Raw genomic sequence first — 16,473 nt, forward strand, 5'->3', positions numbered from 1 at the left:
CAGTGAACGGTTCGTTTAGCTTTATATATTGTTCCGGGAGAGCGTTGTGTTGGTTTTTCGGAAGTGTTAGACCTGTGGGAGAAAAACGGAAGTGGCTGGGAAAGGCCATGGGATGTAGAAATATTTTTTTCACATTTTATTTCCTTGTAAAAACAGGTAAATCAATAGGGATTTTCTTACGTCTAAGTACCCAGTGAACGGTTCGTTTAGCTTTTTATATCGTTCCGGGAGGGCGTTGTATTGGTTTTTCAGAAGTGTTAGACCTGTGGGAGAAAATCTGAAGTGGCTGGGAAAGGCCATGGGATGTAGAAATATTTTTTTCACATTTTATTTCATTGTAAAAATAGGTAAATCAATAGGGAATTTCTTACGTCTAAGTACCCAGTGAACGGTTCGTTTAGCTTTTTATATTGTTCCAGGAGGGTGTTGTATTGGTTTTTCGGAAGTGTTACACCTGTGGGAGAAAAACAGAAGTGCTTGGGAAAGGCCATGGGATGTAGAAATATTTTTTTCACATGTTATTTCCTTGTAAAAACAGGTAAATCAATAGGGATTTTCTTACGTCTAAGTACCCAGTGAACGGTTCGTTTAGCTTTTTATATTGTTCCAGGAGGGTGTTGTATTGGTTTTTCGGAAGTGTTAGACATGTGGGAGAAAAACAGAAGTGGTTGGGAAAGGCCATGGGATGTAGAAATATTTTTTTCACATGTTATTTCCTTGTAAAAACAGGTAAATCAATAGGGATTTTTGTACGGATAAGTACCCAGTGAACGGTTCGTTTAGCTTTATATATTGTTCCGGGAGGGCGTTGTGTTGGTTTTTCGGAAGTGTTAGACCTGTGGGAGAAAAACGGAAGTGGCTGGGAAAGGCCATGGGATGTAGAAATATTTTTTTCACATTTTATTTCCTTGTAAAAACAGGTAAATCAATAGGGATTTTCTTACGTCTAAGTACCCAGTGAACGGTTCGTTTAGCTTTTTATATTGTTCCAGGAGGGTGTTGTATTGGTTTTTCGGAAGTGTTAGACCTGTGGGAGAAAAACAGAAGTGGTTGGGAAAGGCCATGGGATGTAGAAATATTTTTTTCACATGTTATTTCCTTGTAAAAACAGGTAAATCAATAGGGATTTCTGTACGGATAAGTACCCAGTGAACGGTTCGTTTAGCTTTATATATTGTTCCGGGAGAGCGTTGTGTTGGTTTTTCGGAAGTGTTAGACCTGTGGGAGAAAAACGGAAGTGGCTGGGAAAGGCCATGGGATGTAGAAATATTTTTTTCACATTTTATTTCCTTGTAAAAACAGGTAAATCAATAGGGATTTTCTTACGTCTAAGTACCCAGTGAACGGTTCGTTTAGCTTTTTATATCGTTCCGGGAGGGCGTTGTATTGGTTTTTCGAAAGTGTTAGACCTGTGGGAGAAAATCTGAAGTGGCTGGGAAAGGCCATGGGATGTAGAAATATTTTTTTCACATTTTATTTCATTGTAAAAATAGGTAAATCAATAGGGAATTTCTTACGTCTAAGTACCCAGTGAACGGTTCGTTTAGCTTTTTATATTGTTCCAGGAGGGTGTTGTATTGGTTTTTCGGAAGTGTTAGACCTGTGGGAGAAAAACAGAAGTGCTTGGGAAAGGCCATGGGATGTAGAAATATTTTTTTCACATGTTATTTCCTTGTAAAAACAGGTAAATCAATAGGGATTTTCTTACGTCTAATTACCCAGTGAACGGTTCGTTTAGCTTTTTATATTGTTCCAGGAGGGTGTTGTATTGGTTTTTCGGAAGTGTTAGACATGTGGGAGAAAAACAGAAGTGGTTGGGAAAGGCCAGGGGATGTAGAAATATTTTTTCACATGTTATTTCCTTGTAAAAACAGGTAAATCAATAGGGATTTTTGTACGGATAAGTACCCAGTGAACGGTTCGTTTAGCTTTATATATTGTTCCGGGAGGGCGTTGTGTTGGTTTTTCGGAAGTGTTAGACCTGTGGGAGAAAAACGGAAGTGGCTGTGAAAGGCCATGGGATGTAGAAATATTTTTTTCACTTGTTATTTCCTTGTAAAAACAGGTAAATCAATAGGGATTTTCTTACGTCTAAGTACCCAGTGAACGGTTCGTTTAGCTTTTTATATTGTTCCAGGAGGGTGTTGTATTGGTTTTTCGGAAGTGTTAGACATGTGGGAGAAAAACAGAAGTGGTTGGGAAAGGCCATGGGATGTAGAAATATTTTTTTCACTTGTTATTTCCTTGTAAAAACAGGTAAATCAATAGGGATTTTTGTACGGATAAGTACCCAGTGAACGGTTCGTTTAGCTTTATATATTGTTCCGGGAGGGCGTTGTGTTGGTTTTTCGGAAGTGTTAGACATGTGGGAGAAAAACAGAAGTGGTTGGGAAAGGCCATGGGATGTAGAAATATTTTTTTCACATGTTATTTCCTTGTAAAAACAGGTAAATCAATAGGGATTTTTGTACGGATAAGTACCCAGTGAACGGTTCGTTTAGCTTTATATATTGTTCCGGGAGGGCGTTGTGTTGGTTTTTCGGAAGTGTTAGACCTGTGGGAGAAAAACGGAAGTGGCTGGGAAAGGCCATGGGATGTAGAAATATTTTTTTCACATTTTATTTCCTTGTAAAAACAGGTAAATCAATAGGGATTTTCTTACGTCTAAGTACCCAGTGAACGGTTCGTTTAGCTTTTTATATTGTTCCAGGAGGGTGTTGTATTGGTTTTTCGGAAGTGTTAGACCTGTGGGAGAAAAACAGAAGTGGTTGGGAAAGGCCATGGGATGTAGAAATATTTTTTTCACATGTTATTTCCTTGTAAAAACAGGTAAATCAATAGGGATTTTTGTACGGATAAGTACCCAGTGAACGGTTCGTTTAGCTTTATATATTGTTCCGGGAGAGCGTTGTGTTGGTTTTTCGGAAGTGTTAGACCTGTGGGAGAAAAACGGAAGTGGCTGGGAAAGGCCATGGGATGTAGAAATATTTTTTTCACATTTTATTTCCTTGTAAAAACAGGTAAATCAATAGGGATTTTTGTACGGATAAGTACCCAGTGAACGGTTCGTTTAGCTTTATATATTGTTCCGGGAGGGCGTTGTGTTGGTTTTTCGGAAGTGTTAGACCTGTGGGAGAAAATCGGAAGTGGCTGGGAAAGGCCATGGGATGTAGAAATATTTTTTTCACATTTTATTTACTTGTAAAAACAGGTAAATCAATAGGGATTTTTGTACGGATAAGTACCCAGATGTAGAAATATTTTTTTCACATGTTATTTCCTTGTAAAAACAGGTAAATCAATAGGGATTTTCTTACGTCTAAGTACCCAGTGAACGGTTCGTTTAGCTTTTTATATTGTTCCGGGAGGGCGTTGTATTGGTTTTTCGGAAGTGTTAGACCTGTGGGAGAAAATCTGAAGTGGCTGGGAAAGGCCATGGGATGTAGAAATATTTTTTTCACATTTTATTTCCTTGTAAAAACAGGTAAATCAATAGGGATTTTCTTACGTCTAAGTACCCAGTGAACGGTTCGTTTAGCTTTTTATATTGTTCCAGGAGGGAGTTGTATTGGTTTTTCGGAAGTGTTAGACATGTGGGAGAAAAACAGAAGTGGTTGGGAAAGGCCATGGGATGTAGAAATATTTTTTTCACATTTTATTTCCTTGTAAAAACAGGTAAATCAATAGGGATTTTCTTACGTCTAAGTACCCAGTGAACGGTTCGTTTAGCTTTTTATATTGTTCCAGGAGGGTGTTGTATTGGTTTTTCGGAAGTGTTAGACCTGTGGGAGAAAAACAGAAGTGGTTGGGAAAGGCCATGGGATGTAGAAATATTTTTTTCACATGTTATTTCCTTGTAAAAACAGGTAAATCAATAGGGATTTTTGTACGGATAAGTACCCAGTGAACGGTTCGTTTAGCTTTATATATTGTTCCGGGAGAGCATTGTGTTGGTTTTTCGGAAGTGTTAGACCTGTGGGAGAAAAACGGAAGTGGCTGGGAAAGGCCATGGGATGTAGAAATATTTTTTTCACATTTTATTTCCTTGTAAAAACAGGTAAATCAATAGGGATTTTTGTACGGATAAGTACCCAGTGAACGGTTCGTTTAGCTTTATATATTGTTCCGGGAGGGCGTTGTGTTGGTTTTTCGGAAGTGTTAGACCTGTGGGAGAAAATCGGAAGTGGCTGGGAAAGGCCATGGGATGTAGAAATATTTTTTTCACATTTTATTTACTTGTAAAAACAGGTAAATCAATAGGGATTTTTGTACGGATAAGTACCCAGATGTAGAAATATTTTTTTCACATGTTATTTCCTTGTAAAAACAGGTAAATCAATAGGGATTTTCTTACGTCTAAGTACCCAGTGAACGGTTCGTTTAGCTTTTTATATTGTTCCAGGAGGGTGTTGTATTGGTTTTTCGGAAGTGTTAGACCTGTGGGAGAAAAACAGAAGTGGTTGGGAAAGGCCATGGGATGTAGAAATATTTTTTTCACATGTTATTTCCTTGTAAAAACAGGTAAATCAATAGGGATTTTTGTACGGATAAGTACCCAGTGAACGGTTCGTTTAGCTTTATATATTGTTCCGGGAGAGCGTTGTGTTGGTTTTTCGGAAGTGTTAGACCTGTGGGAGAAAAACGGAAGTGGCTGGGAAAGGCCATGGGATGTAGAAATATTTTTTTCACATTTTATTTCCTTGTAAAAACAGGTAAATCAATAGGGATTTTCTTACGTCTAAGTACCCAGTGAACGGTTCGTTTAGCTTTTTATATCGTTCCGGGAGGGCGTTGTATTGGTTTTTCGGAAGTGTTAGACCTGTGGGAGAAAATCTGAAGTGGCTGGGAAAGGCCATGGGATGTAGAAATATTTTTTTCACATTTTATTTCATTGTAAAAATAGGTAAATCAATAGGGAATTTCTTACGTCTAAGTACCCAGTGAACGGTTCGTTTAGCTTTTTATATTGTTCCAGGAGGGTGTTGTATTGGTTTTTCGGAAGTGTTAGACCTGTGGGAGAAAAACAGAAGTGCTTGGGAAAGGCCATGGGATGTAGAAATATTTTTTTCACATGTTATTTCCTTGTAAAAACAGGTAAATCAATAGGGATTTTCTTACGTCTAAGTACCCAGTGAACGGTTCGTTTAGCTTTTTATATTGTTCCAGGAGGGTGTTGTATTGGTTTTTCGGAAGTGTTAGACATGTGGCAGAAAAACAGAAGTGGTTGGGAAAGGCCATGGGATGTAGAAATATTTTTTTCACACGTTATTTCCTTGTAAAAACAGGTAAATCAATAGGGATTTTTGTACGGATAAGTACCCAGTGAACGGTTCGTTTAGCTTTATATATTGTTCCGGGAGGGCGTTGTGTTGGTTTTTCGGAAGTGTTAGACCTGTGGGAGAAAAACGGAAGTGGCTGGGAAAGGCCATGGGATGTAGAAATATTTTTTTCACATTTTATTTCCTTGTAAAAACAGGTAAATCAATAGGGATTTTCTTACGTCTAAGTACCCAGTGAACGGTTCGTTTAGCTTTTTATATTGTTCCAGGAGGGTGTTGTATTGGTTTTTCGGAAGTGTTAGACCTGTGGGAGAAAAACAGAAGTGGTTGGGAAAGGCCATGGGATGTAGAAATATTTTTTTCACATGTTATTTCCTTGTAAAAACAGGTAAATCAATAGGGATTTTTGTACGGATAAGTACCCAGTGAACGGTTCGTTTAGCTTTATATATTGTTCCGGGAGAGCGTTGTGTTGGTTTTTCGGAAGTGTTAGACCTGTGGGAGAAAAACGGAAGTGGCTGGGAAAGGCCATGGGATGTAGAAATATTTTTTTCACATTTTATTTCCTTGTAAAAACAGGTAAATCAATAGGGATTTTCTTACGTCTAAGTACCCAGTGAACGGTTCGTTTAGCTTTTTATATCGTTCCGGGAGGGCTTTGTATTGGTTTTTCGAAAGTGTTAGACCTGTGGGAGAAAATCTGAAGTGGCTGGGAAAGGCCATGGGATGTAGAAATATTTTTTTCACATTTTATTTCATTGTAAAAATAGGTAAATCAATAGGGAATTTCTTACGTCTAAGTACCCAGTGAACGGTTCGTTTAGCTTTTTATATTGTTCCAGGAGGGTGTTGTATTGGTTTTTCGGAAGTGTTAGACCTGTGGGAGAAAAACAGAAGTGCTTGGGAAAGGCCATGGGATGTAGAAATATTTTTTTCACATGTTATTTCCTTGTAAAAACAGGTAAATCAATAGGGATTTTCTTACGTCTAAGTACCCAGTGAACGGTTCGTTTAGCTTTTTATATTGTTCCAGGAGGGTGTTGTATTGGTTTTTCGGAAGTGTTAGACATGTGGGAGAAAAACAGAAGTGGTTGGGAAAGGCCATGGGATGTAGAAATATTTTTTTCACATGTTATTTCCTTGTAAAAACAGGTAAATCAATAGGGATTTTTGTACGGATAAGTACCCAGTGAACGGTTCGTTTAGCTTTATATATTGTTCCGGGAGGGCGTTGTGTTGGTTTTTCGGAAGTGTTAGACCTGTGGGAGAAAAACGGAAGTGGCTGTGAAAGGCCATGGGATGTAGAAATATTTTTTTCACATTTTATTTCCTTGTAAAAACAGGTAAATCAATAGGGATTTTCTTACGTCTAAGTACCCAGTGAACGGTTCGTTTAGCTTTTTATATTGTTCCGGGAGGGTGTTGTATTGGTTTTTCGGAAGTGTTAGACATGTGGGAGAAAAACGGAAGTGGTTGGGAAAGGCCATGGGATGTAGAAATATTTTTTTCACATGTTATTTCCTTGTAAAAACAGGTAAATCAATAGGGATTTTTGTACGGATAAGTACCCAGTGAACGGTTCGTTTAGCTTTATATATTGTTCCGGGAGGGCATTGTGTTGGTTTTTCGGAAGTGTTAGACCTGTGGGAGAAAAACGGAAGTGGCTGGGAAAGGCCATGGGATGTAGAAATATTTTTTTCACATTTTATTTCATTGTAAAAATAGGTAAATCAATAGGGAATTTCTTACGTCTAAGTACCCAGTGAACGGTTCGTTTAGCTTTTTATATTGTTCCAGGAGGGTGTTGTATTGGTTTTTCGGAAGTGTTAGACCTGTGGGAGAAAAACAGAAGTGCTTGGGAAAGGCCATGGGATGTAGAAATATTTTTTTCACATGTTATTTCCTTGTAAAAACAGGTAAATCAATAGGGATTTTCTTACGTCTAAGTACCCAGTGAACGGTTCGTTTAGCTTTTTATATTGTTCCAGGAGGGTGTTGTATTGGTTTTTCGGAAGTGTTAGACATGTGGGAGAAAAACAGAAGTGGTTGGGAAAGGCCATGGGATGTAGAAATATTTTTTTCACATGTTATTTCCTTGTAAAAACAGGTAAATCAATAGGGATTTTTGTACGGATAAGTACCCAGTGAACGGTTCGTTTAGCTTTATATATTGTTCCAGGAGGGCGTTGTGTTGGTTTTTCGGAAGTGTTAGACCTGTGGGAGAAAAACGGAAGTGGCTGTGAAAGGCCATGGGATGTAGAAATATTTTTTTCACATTTTATTTCCTTGTAAAAACAGGTAAATCAATAGGGATTTTCTTACGTCTAAGTACCCAGTGAACGGTTCGTTTAGCTTTTTATATTGTTCCGGGAGGGTGTTGTATTGGTTTTTCGGAAGTGTTAGACATGTGGGAGAAAAACGGAAGTGGTTGGGAAAGGCCATGGGATGTAGAAATATTTTTTTCACATGTTATTTCCTTGTAAAAACAGGTAAATCAATAGGGATTTTTGTACGGATAAGTACCCAGTGAACGGTTCGTTTAGCTTTATATATTGTTCCGGGAGGGCGTTGTGTTGGTTTTTCGGAAGTGTTAGACCTGTGGGAGAAAAACGGAAGTGGCTGGGAAAGGCCATGGGATGTAGAAATATTTTTTTCACATTTTATTTCCTTGTAAAAACAGGTAAATCAATAGGGATTTTCTTACGTCTAAGTACCCAGTGAACGGTTCGTTTAGCTTTTTATATTGTTCCGGGAGGGTGTTGTATTGGTTTTTCGGAAGTGTTAGACATGTGGGAGAAAAACGGAAGTGGTTGGGAAAGGCCATGGGATGTAGAAATATTTTTTTCACATGTTATTTCCTTGTAAAAACAGGTAAATCAATAGGGATTTTTGTACGGATAAGTACCCAGTGAACGGTTCGTTTAGCTTTATATATTGTTCCGGGAGGGCGTTGTGTTGGTTTTTCGGAAGTGTTAGACCTGTGGGAGAAAAACGGAAGTGGCTGGGAAAGGCCATGGGATGTAGAAATATTTTTTTCACATTTTATTTCCTTGTAAAAACAGGTAAATCAATAGGGATTTTCTTACGTCTAAGTACCCAGTGAACGGTTCGTTTAGCTTTTTATATTGTTCCAGGAGGGTGTTGTATTGGTTTTTCGGAAGTGTTAGACCTGTGGGAGAAAAACAGAAGTGCTTGGGAAAGGCCATGGGATGTAGAAATATTTTTTTCACATGTTATTTCCTTGTAAAAACAGGTAAATCAATAGGGATTTTCTTACGTCTAAGTACCCAGTGAACGGTTCGTTTAGCTTTTTATATTGTTCCAGGAGGGTGTTGTATTGGTTTTTCGGAAGTGTTAGACATGTGGGAGAAAAACAGAAGTGGTTGGGAAAGGCCATGGGATGTAGAAATATTTTTTTCACATGTTATTTCCTTGTAAAAACAGGTAAATCAATAGGGATTTTTGTACGGATAAGTACCCAGTGAACGGTTCGTTTAGCTTTATATATTGTTCCGGGAGGGCGTTGTGTTGGTTTTTCGGAAGTGTTAGACCTGTGGGAGAAAATCGGAAGTGGCTGGGAAAGGCCATGGGATGTAGAAATATTTTTTTCACATTTTATTTACTTGTAAAAACAGGTAAATCAATAGGGATTTTTGTACGGATAAGTACCCAGATGTAGAAATATTTTTTTCACATGTTATTTCCTTGTAAAAACAGGTAAATCAATAGGGATTTTCTTACGTCTAAGTACCCAGTGAACGGTTCGTTTAGCTTTTTATATTGTTCCGGGAGGGCGTTGTATTGGTTTTTCGGAAGTGTTAGACCTGTGGGAGAAAATCTGAAGTGGCTGGGAAAGGCCATGGGATGTAGAAATATTTTTTTCACATTTTATTTCCTTGTAAAAACAGGTAAATCAATAGGGATTTTCTTACGTCTAAGTACCCAGTGAACGGTTCGTTTAGCTTTTTATATTGTTCCAGGAGGGAGTTGTATTGGTTTTTCGGAAGTGTTAGACATGTGGGAGAAAAACAGAAGTGCTTGGGAAAGGCCATGGGATGTAGAAATATTTTTTTCACATTTTATTTCCTTGTAAAAACAGGTAAATCAATAGGGATTTTCTTACGTCTAAGTACCCAGTGAACGGTTCGTTTAGCTTTTTATATTGTTCCAGGAGGGTGTTGTATTGGTTTTTCGGAAGTGTTAGACCTGTGGGAGAAAAACAGAAGTGGTTGGGAAAGGCCATGGGATGTAGAAATATTTTTTTCACATGTTATTTCCTTGTAAAAACAGGTAAATCAATAGGGATTTTTGTACGGATAAGTACCCAGTGAACGGTTCGTTTAGCTTTATATATTGTTCCGGGAGAGCGTTGTGTTGGTTTTTCGGAAGTGTTAGACCTGTGGGAGAAAAACGGAAGTGGCTGGGAAAGGCCATGGGATGTAGAAATATTTTTTTCACATTTTATTTCCTTGTAAAAACAGGTAAATCAATAGGGATTTTTGTACGGATAAGTACCCAGTGAACGGTTCGTTTAGCTTTATATATTGTTCCGGGAGGGCGTTGTGTTGGTTTTTCGGAAGTGTTAAACCTGTGGGAGAAAATCGGAAGTGGCTGGGAAAGGCCATGGGATGTAGAAATATTTTTTTCACATTTTATTTACTTGTAAAAACAGGTAAATCAATAGGGATTTTTGTACGGATAAGTACCCAGATGTAGAAATATTTTTTTCACATGTTATTTCCTTGTAAAAACAGGTAAATCAATAGGGATTTTCTTACGTCTAAGTACCCAGTGAACGGTTCGTTTAGCTTTTTATATTGTTCCGGGAGGGCGTTGTATTGGTTTTTCGGAAGTGTTAGACCTGTGGGAGAAAATCTGAAGTGGCTGGGAAAGGCCATGGGATGTAGAAATATTTTTTTCACATTTTATTTCCTTGTAAAAACAGGTAAATCAATAGGGATTTTCTTACGTCTAAGTACCCAGTGAACGGTTCGTTTAGCTTTTTATATTGTTCCAGGAGGGAGTTGTATTGGTTTTTCGGAAGTGTTAGACATGTGGGAGAAAAACAGAAGTGGTTGGGAAAGGCCATGGGATGTAGAAATATTTTTTTCACATGTTATTTCCTTGTAAAAACAGGTAAATCAATAGGGATTTTTGTACGGATAAGTACCCAGTGAACGGTTCGTTTAGCTTTATATATTGTTCCGGGAGGGCGTTGTGTTGGTTTTTCGGAAGTGTTAGACCTGTGGGAGAAAAACGGAAGTGGCTGGGAAAGGCCATGGGATGTAGAAATATTTTTTTCACATTTTATTTCCTTGTAAAAACAGGTAAATCAATAGGGATTTTCTTACGTCTAAGTACCCAGTGAACGGTTCGTTTAGCTTTTTATATTGTTCCAGGAGGGTGTTGTATTGGTTTTTCGGAAGTGTTAGACCTGTGGGAGAAAAACAGAAGTGGTTGGGAAAGGCCATTGGCTGTAGAAATATTTTTTTCACATGTTATTTCCTTGTAAAAACAGGTAAATCAATAGGGATTTTTGTACGGATAAGTACCCAGTGAACGGTTCGTTTAGCTTTATATATTGTTCCGGGAGAGCGTTGTGTTGGTTTTTCGGAAGTGTTAGACCTGTGGGAGAAAAACGGAAGTGGCTGGGAAAGGCCATGGGATGTAAAAATATTTTTTTCACATTTTATTTCCTTGTAAAAACAGGTAAATCAATAGGGATTTTCTTACGTCTAAGTACCCAGTGAACGGTTCGTTTAGCTTTTTATATCGTTCCGGGAGGGCGTTGTATTGGTTTTTCGGAAGTGTTAGACCTGTGGGAGAAAATCTGAAGTGGCTGGGAAAGGCCATGGGATGTAGAAATATTTTTTTCACATTTTATTTCATTGTAAAAATAGGTAAATCAATAGGGAATTTCTTACGTCTAAGTACCCAGTGAACGGTTCGTTTAGCTTTTTATATTGTTCCAGGAGGGTGTTGTATTGGTTTTTCGGAAGTGTTAGACCTGTGGGAGAAAAACAGAAGTGCTTGGGAAAGGCCATGGGATGTAGAAATATTTTTTTCACATGTTATTTCCTTGTAAAAACAGGTAAATCAATAGGGATTTTCTTACGTCTAAGTACCCAGTGAACGGTTCGTTTAGCTTTTTATATTGTTCCAGGAGGGTGTTGTATTGGTTTTTCGGAAGTGTTAGACATGTGGCAGAAAAACAGAAGTGGTTGGGAAAGGCCATGGGATGTAGAAATATTTTTTTCACATGTTATTTCCTTGTAAAAACAGGTAAATCAATAGGGATTTTTGTACGGATAAGTACCCAGTGAACGGTTCGTTTAGCTTTATATATTGTTCCGGGAGGGCGTTGTGTTGGTTTTTCGGAAGTGTTAGACCTGTGGGAGAAAAACGGAAGTGGCTGGGAAAGGCCATGGGATGTAGAAATATTTTTTTCACATTTTATTTCCTTGTAAAAACAGGTAAATCAATAGGGATTTTCTTACGTCTAAGTACCCAGTGAACGGTTCGTTTAGCTTTTTATATCGTTCCGGGAGGGCGTTGTATTGGTTTTTCGAAAGTGTTAGACCTGTGGGAGAAAATCTGAAGTGGCTGGGAAAGGCCATGGGATGTAGAAATATTTTTTTCACATTTTATTTCATTGTAAAAATAGGTAAATCAATAGGGAATTTCTTACGTCTAAGTACCCAGTGAACGGTTCGTTTAGCTTTTTATATTGTTCCAGGAGGGTGTTGTATTGGTTTTTCGGAAGTGTTAGACCTGTGGGAGAAAAACAGAAGTGCTTGGGAAAGGCCATGGGATGTAGAAATATTTTTTTCACATGTTATTTCCTTGTAAAAACAGGTAAATCAATAGGGATTTTCTTACGTCTAAGTACCCAGTGAACGGTTCGTTTAGCTTTTTATATTGTTCCAGGAGGGTGTTGTATTGGTTTTTCGGAAGTGTTAGACATGTGGGAGAAAAACAGAAGTGGTTGGGAAAGGCCATGGGATGTAGAAATATTTTTTTCACATGTTATTTCCTTGTAAAAACAGGTAAATCAATAGGGATTTTTGTACGGATAAGTACCCAGTGAACGGTTCGTTTAGCTTTATATATTGTTCCGGGAGGGCGTTGTGTTGGTTTTTCGGAAGTGTTAGACCTGTGGGAGAAAAACGGAAGTGGCTGTGAAAGGCCATGGGATGTAGAAATATTTTTTTCACATTTTATTTCCTTGTAAAAACAGGTAAATCAATAGGGATTTTCTTACGTCTAAGTACCCAGTGAACGGTTCGTTTAGCTTTTTATATTGTTCCAGGAGGGTGTTGTATTGGTTTTTCGGAAGTGTTAGACATGTGGGAGAAAAACGGAAGTGGTTGGGAAAGGCCATGGGATGTAGAAATATTTTTTTCACATGTTATTTCCTTGTAAAAACAGGTAAATCAATAGGGATTTTTGTACGGATAAGTACCCAGTGAACGGTTCGTTTAGCTTTATATATTGTTCCGGGAGGGCGTTGTGTTGGTTTTTCGGAAGTGTTAGACCTGTGGGAGAAAAACGGAAGTGGCTGGGAAAGGCCATGGGATGTAGAAATATTTTTTTCACATTTTATTTCCTTGTAAAAACAGGTAAATCAATAGGGATTTTCTTACGTCTAAGTACCCAGTGAACGGTTCGTTTAGCTTTTTATATTGTTCCAGGAGGGTGTTGTATTGGTTTTTCGGAAGTGTTAGACCTGTGGGAGAAAAACAGAAGTGCTTGGGAAAGGCCATGGGATGTAGAAATATTTTTTTCACATGTTATTTCCTTGTAAAAACAGGTAAATCAATAGGGATTTTCTTACGTCTAAGTACCCAGTGAACGGTTCGTTTAGCTTTTTATATTGTTCCAGGAGGGTGTTGTATTGGTTTTTCGGAAGTGTTAGACATGTGGGAGAAAAACAGAAGTGGTTGGGAAAGGCCATGGGATGTAGAAATATTTTTTTCACATGTTATTTCCTTGTAAAAACAGGTAAATCAATAGGGATTTTTGTACGGATAAGTACCCAGTGAACGGTTCGTTTAGCTTTATATATTGTTCCGGGAGGGCGTTGTGTTGGTTTTTCGGAAGTGTTAGACATGTGGGAGAAAAACAGAAGTGGTTGGGAAAGGCCATGGGATGTAGAAATATTTTTTTCACATGTTATTTCCTTGTAAAAACAGGTAAATCAATAGGGATTTTTGTACGGATAAGTACCCAGTGAACGGTTCGTTTAGCTTTATATATTGTTCCGGGAGAGCGTTGTGTTGGTTTTTCGGAAGTGTTAGACCTGTGGGAGAAAAACGGAAGTGGCTGGGAAAGGCCATGGGATGTAGAAATATTTTTTTCACATTTTATTTCCTTGTAAAAACAGGTAAATCAATAGGGATTTTTGTACGGATAAGTACCCAGTGAACGGTTCGTTTAGCTTTATATATTGTTCCGGGAGGGCGTTGTGTTGGTTTTTCGGAAGTGTTAAACCTGTGGGAGAAAATCGGAAGTGGCTGGGAAAGGCCATGGGATGTAGAAATATTTTTTTCACATTTTATTTACTTGTAAAAACAGGTAAATCAATAGGGATTTTTGTACGGATAAGTACCCAGATGTAGAAATATTTTTTTCACATGTTATTTCCTTGTAAAAACAGGTAAATCAATAGGGATTTTTGTACGGATAAGTACCCAGTGAACGGTTCGTTTAGCTTTATATATTGTTCCGGGAGGGCGTTGTGTTGGTTTTTCGGAAGTGTTAGACCTGTGGGAGAAAAACGGAAGTGGCTGGGAAAGGCCATGGGATGTAGAAATATTTTTTTCACATTTTATTTCCTTGTAAAAACAGGTAAATCAATAGGGATTTTCTTACGTCTAAGTACCCAGTGAACGGTTCGTTTAGCTTTTTATATTGTTCCAGGAGGGTGTTGTATTGGTTTTTCGGAAGTGTTAGACCTGTGGGAGAAAAACAGAAGTGGTTGGGAAAGGCCATGGGATGTAGAAATATTTTTTTCACATGTTATTTCCTTGTAAAAACAGGTAAATCAATAGGGATTTTTGTACGGATAAGTACCCAGTGAACGGTTCGTTTAGCTTTATATATTGTTCCGGGAGAGCGTTGTGTTGGTTTTTCGGAAGTGTTAGACCTGTGGGAGAAAAACGGAAGTGGCTGGGAAAGGCCATGGGATGTAGAAATATTTTTTTCACATTTTATTTCCTTGTAAAAACAGGTAAATCAATAGGGATTTTCTTACGTCTAAGTACCCAGTGAACGGTTCGTTTAGCTTTTTATATCGTTCCGGGAGGGCGTTGTATTGGTTTTTCGAAAGTGTTAGACCTGTGGGAGAAAATCTGAAGTGGCTGGGAAAGGCCATGGGATGTAGAAATATTTTTTTCACATTTTATTTCATTGTAAAAATAGGTAAATCAATAGGGAATTTCTTACGTCTAAGTACCCAGTGAACGGTTCGTTTAGCTTTTTATATTGTTCCAGGAGGGTGTTGTATTGGTTTTTCGGAAGTGTTAGACCTGTGGGAGAAAAACAGAAGTGCTTGGGAAAGGCCATGGGATGTAGAAATATTTTTTTCACATGTTATTTCCTTGTAAAAACAGGTAAATCAATAGGGATTTTCTTACGTCTAAGTACCCAGTGAACGGTTCGTTTAGCTTTTTATATTGTTCCAGGAGGGTGTTGTATTGGTTTTTCGGAAGTGTTAGACATGTGGGAGAAAAACAGAAGTGGTTGGGAAAGGCCATGGGATGTAGAAATATTTTTTTCACATGTTATTTCCTTGTAAAAACAGGTAAATCAATAGGGATTTTTGTACGGATAAGTACCCAGTGAACGGTTCGTTTAGCTTTATATATTGTTCCGGGAGGGCGTTGTGTTGGTTTTTCGGAAGTGTTAGACCTGTGGGAGAAAAACGGAAGTGGCTGTGAAAGGCCATGGGATGTAGAAATATTTTTTTCACATTTTATTTCCTTGTAAAAACAGGTAAATCAATAGGGATTTTCTTACGTCTAAGTACCCAGTGAACGGTTCGTTTAGCTTTTTATATTGTTCCAGGAGGGTGTTGTATTGGTTTTTCGGAAGTGTTAGACATGTGGGAGAAAAACGGAAGTGGTTGGGAAAGGCCATGGGATGTAGAAATATTTTTTTCACATGTTATTTCCTTGTAAAAACAGGTAAATCAATAGGGATTTTTGTACGGATAAGTACCCAGTGAACGGTTCGTTTAGCTTTATATATTGTTCCGGGAGGGCGTTGTGTTGGTTTTTCGGAAGTGTTAGACCTGTGGGAGAAAAACGGAAGTGGCTGGGAAAGGCCATGGGATGTAGAAATATTTTTTTCACATTTTATTTCCTTGTAAAAACAGGTAAATCAATAGGGATTTTCTTACGTCTAAGTACCCAGTGAACGGTTCGTTTAGCTTTTTATATTGTTCCAGGAGGGTGTTGTATTGGTTTTTCGGAAGTGTTAGACCTGTGGGAGAAAAACAGAAGTGCTTGGGAAAGGCCATGGGATGTAGAAATATTTTTTTCACATGTTATTTCCTTGTAAAAACAGGTAAATCAATAGGGATTTTCTTACGTCTAAGTACCCAGTGAACGGTTCGTTTAGCTTTTTATATTGTTCCAGGAGGGTGTTGTATTGGTTTTTCGGAAGTGTTAGACATGTGGGAGAAAAACAGAAGTGGTTGGGAAAGGCCATGGGATGTAGAAATATTTTTTTCACATGTTATTTCCTTGTAAAAACAGGTAAATCAATAGGGATTTTTGTACGGATAAGTACCCAGTGAACGGTTCGTTTAGCTTTATATATTGTTCCGGGAGGGCGTTGTGTTGGTTTTTCGGAAGTGTTAGACATGTGGGAGAAAAACAGAAGTGGTTGGGAAAGGCCATGGGATGTAGAAATATTTTTTTCACATGTTATTTCCTTGTAAAAACAGGTAAATCAATAGGGATTTTTGGACGGATAAGTACCCAGTGAACGGTTCGTTTAGCTTTATATATTGTTCCAGGAGGGCGTTGTGTTGGTTTTTCGGAAGAGTTAGACCTGTGGGAGAAAAACGGAAGTGGCTGGGAAAGGCCATGGGATGTAGAAATATTTTTTTCACATTTTATTTCCTTGTAAAAACAGGTAAATCAATAGGGATTTTCTTACGTCTAAGTACCCAGTGAACGGTTCGTTTAGC

The sequence above is a fragment of the Paroedura picta genome, chromosome 9 (assembly GCF_049243985.1).
Source record: "Paroedura picta isolate Pp20150507F chromosome 9, Ppicta_v3.0, whole genome shotgun sequence".
NCBI classification, from domain to species: Eukaryota; Metazoa; Chordata; class Lepidosauria; order Squamata; family Gekkonidae; genus Paroedura; species Paroedura picta.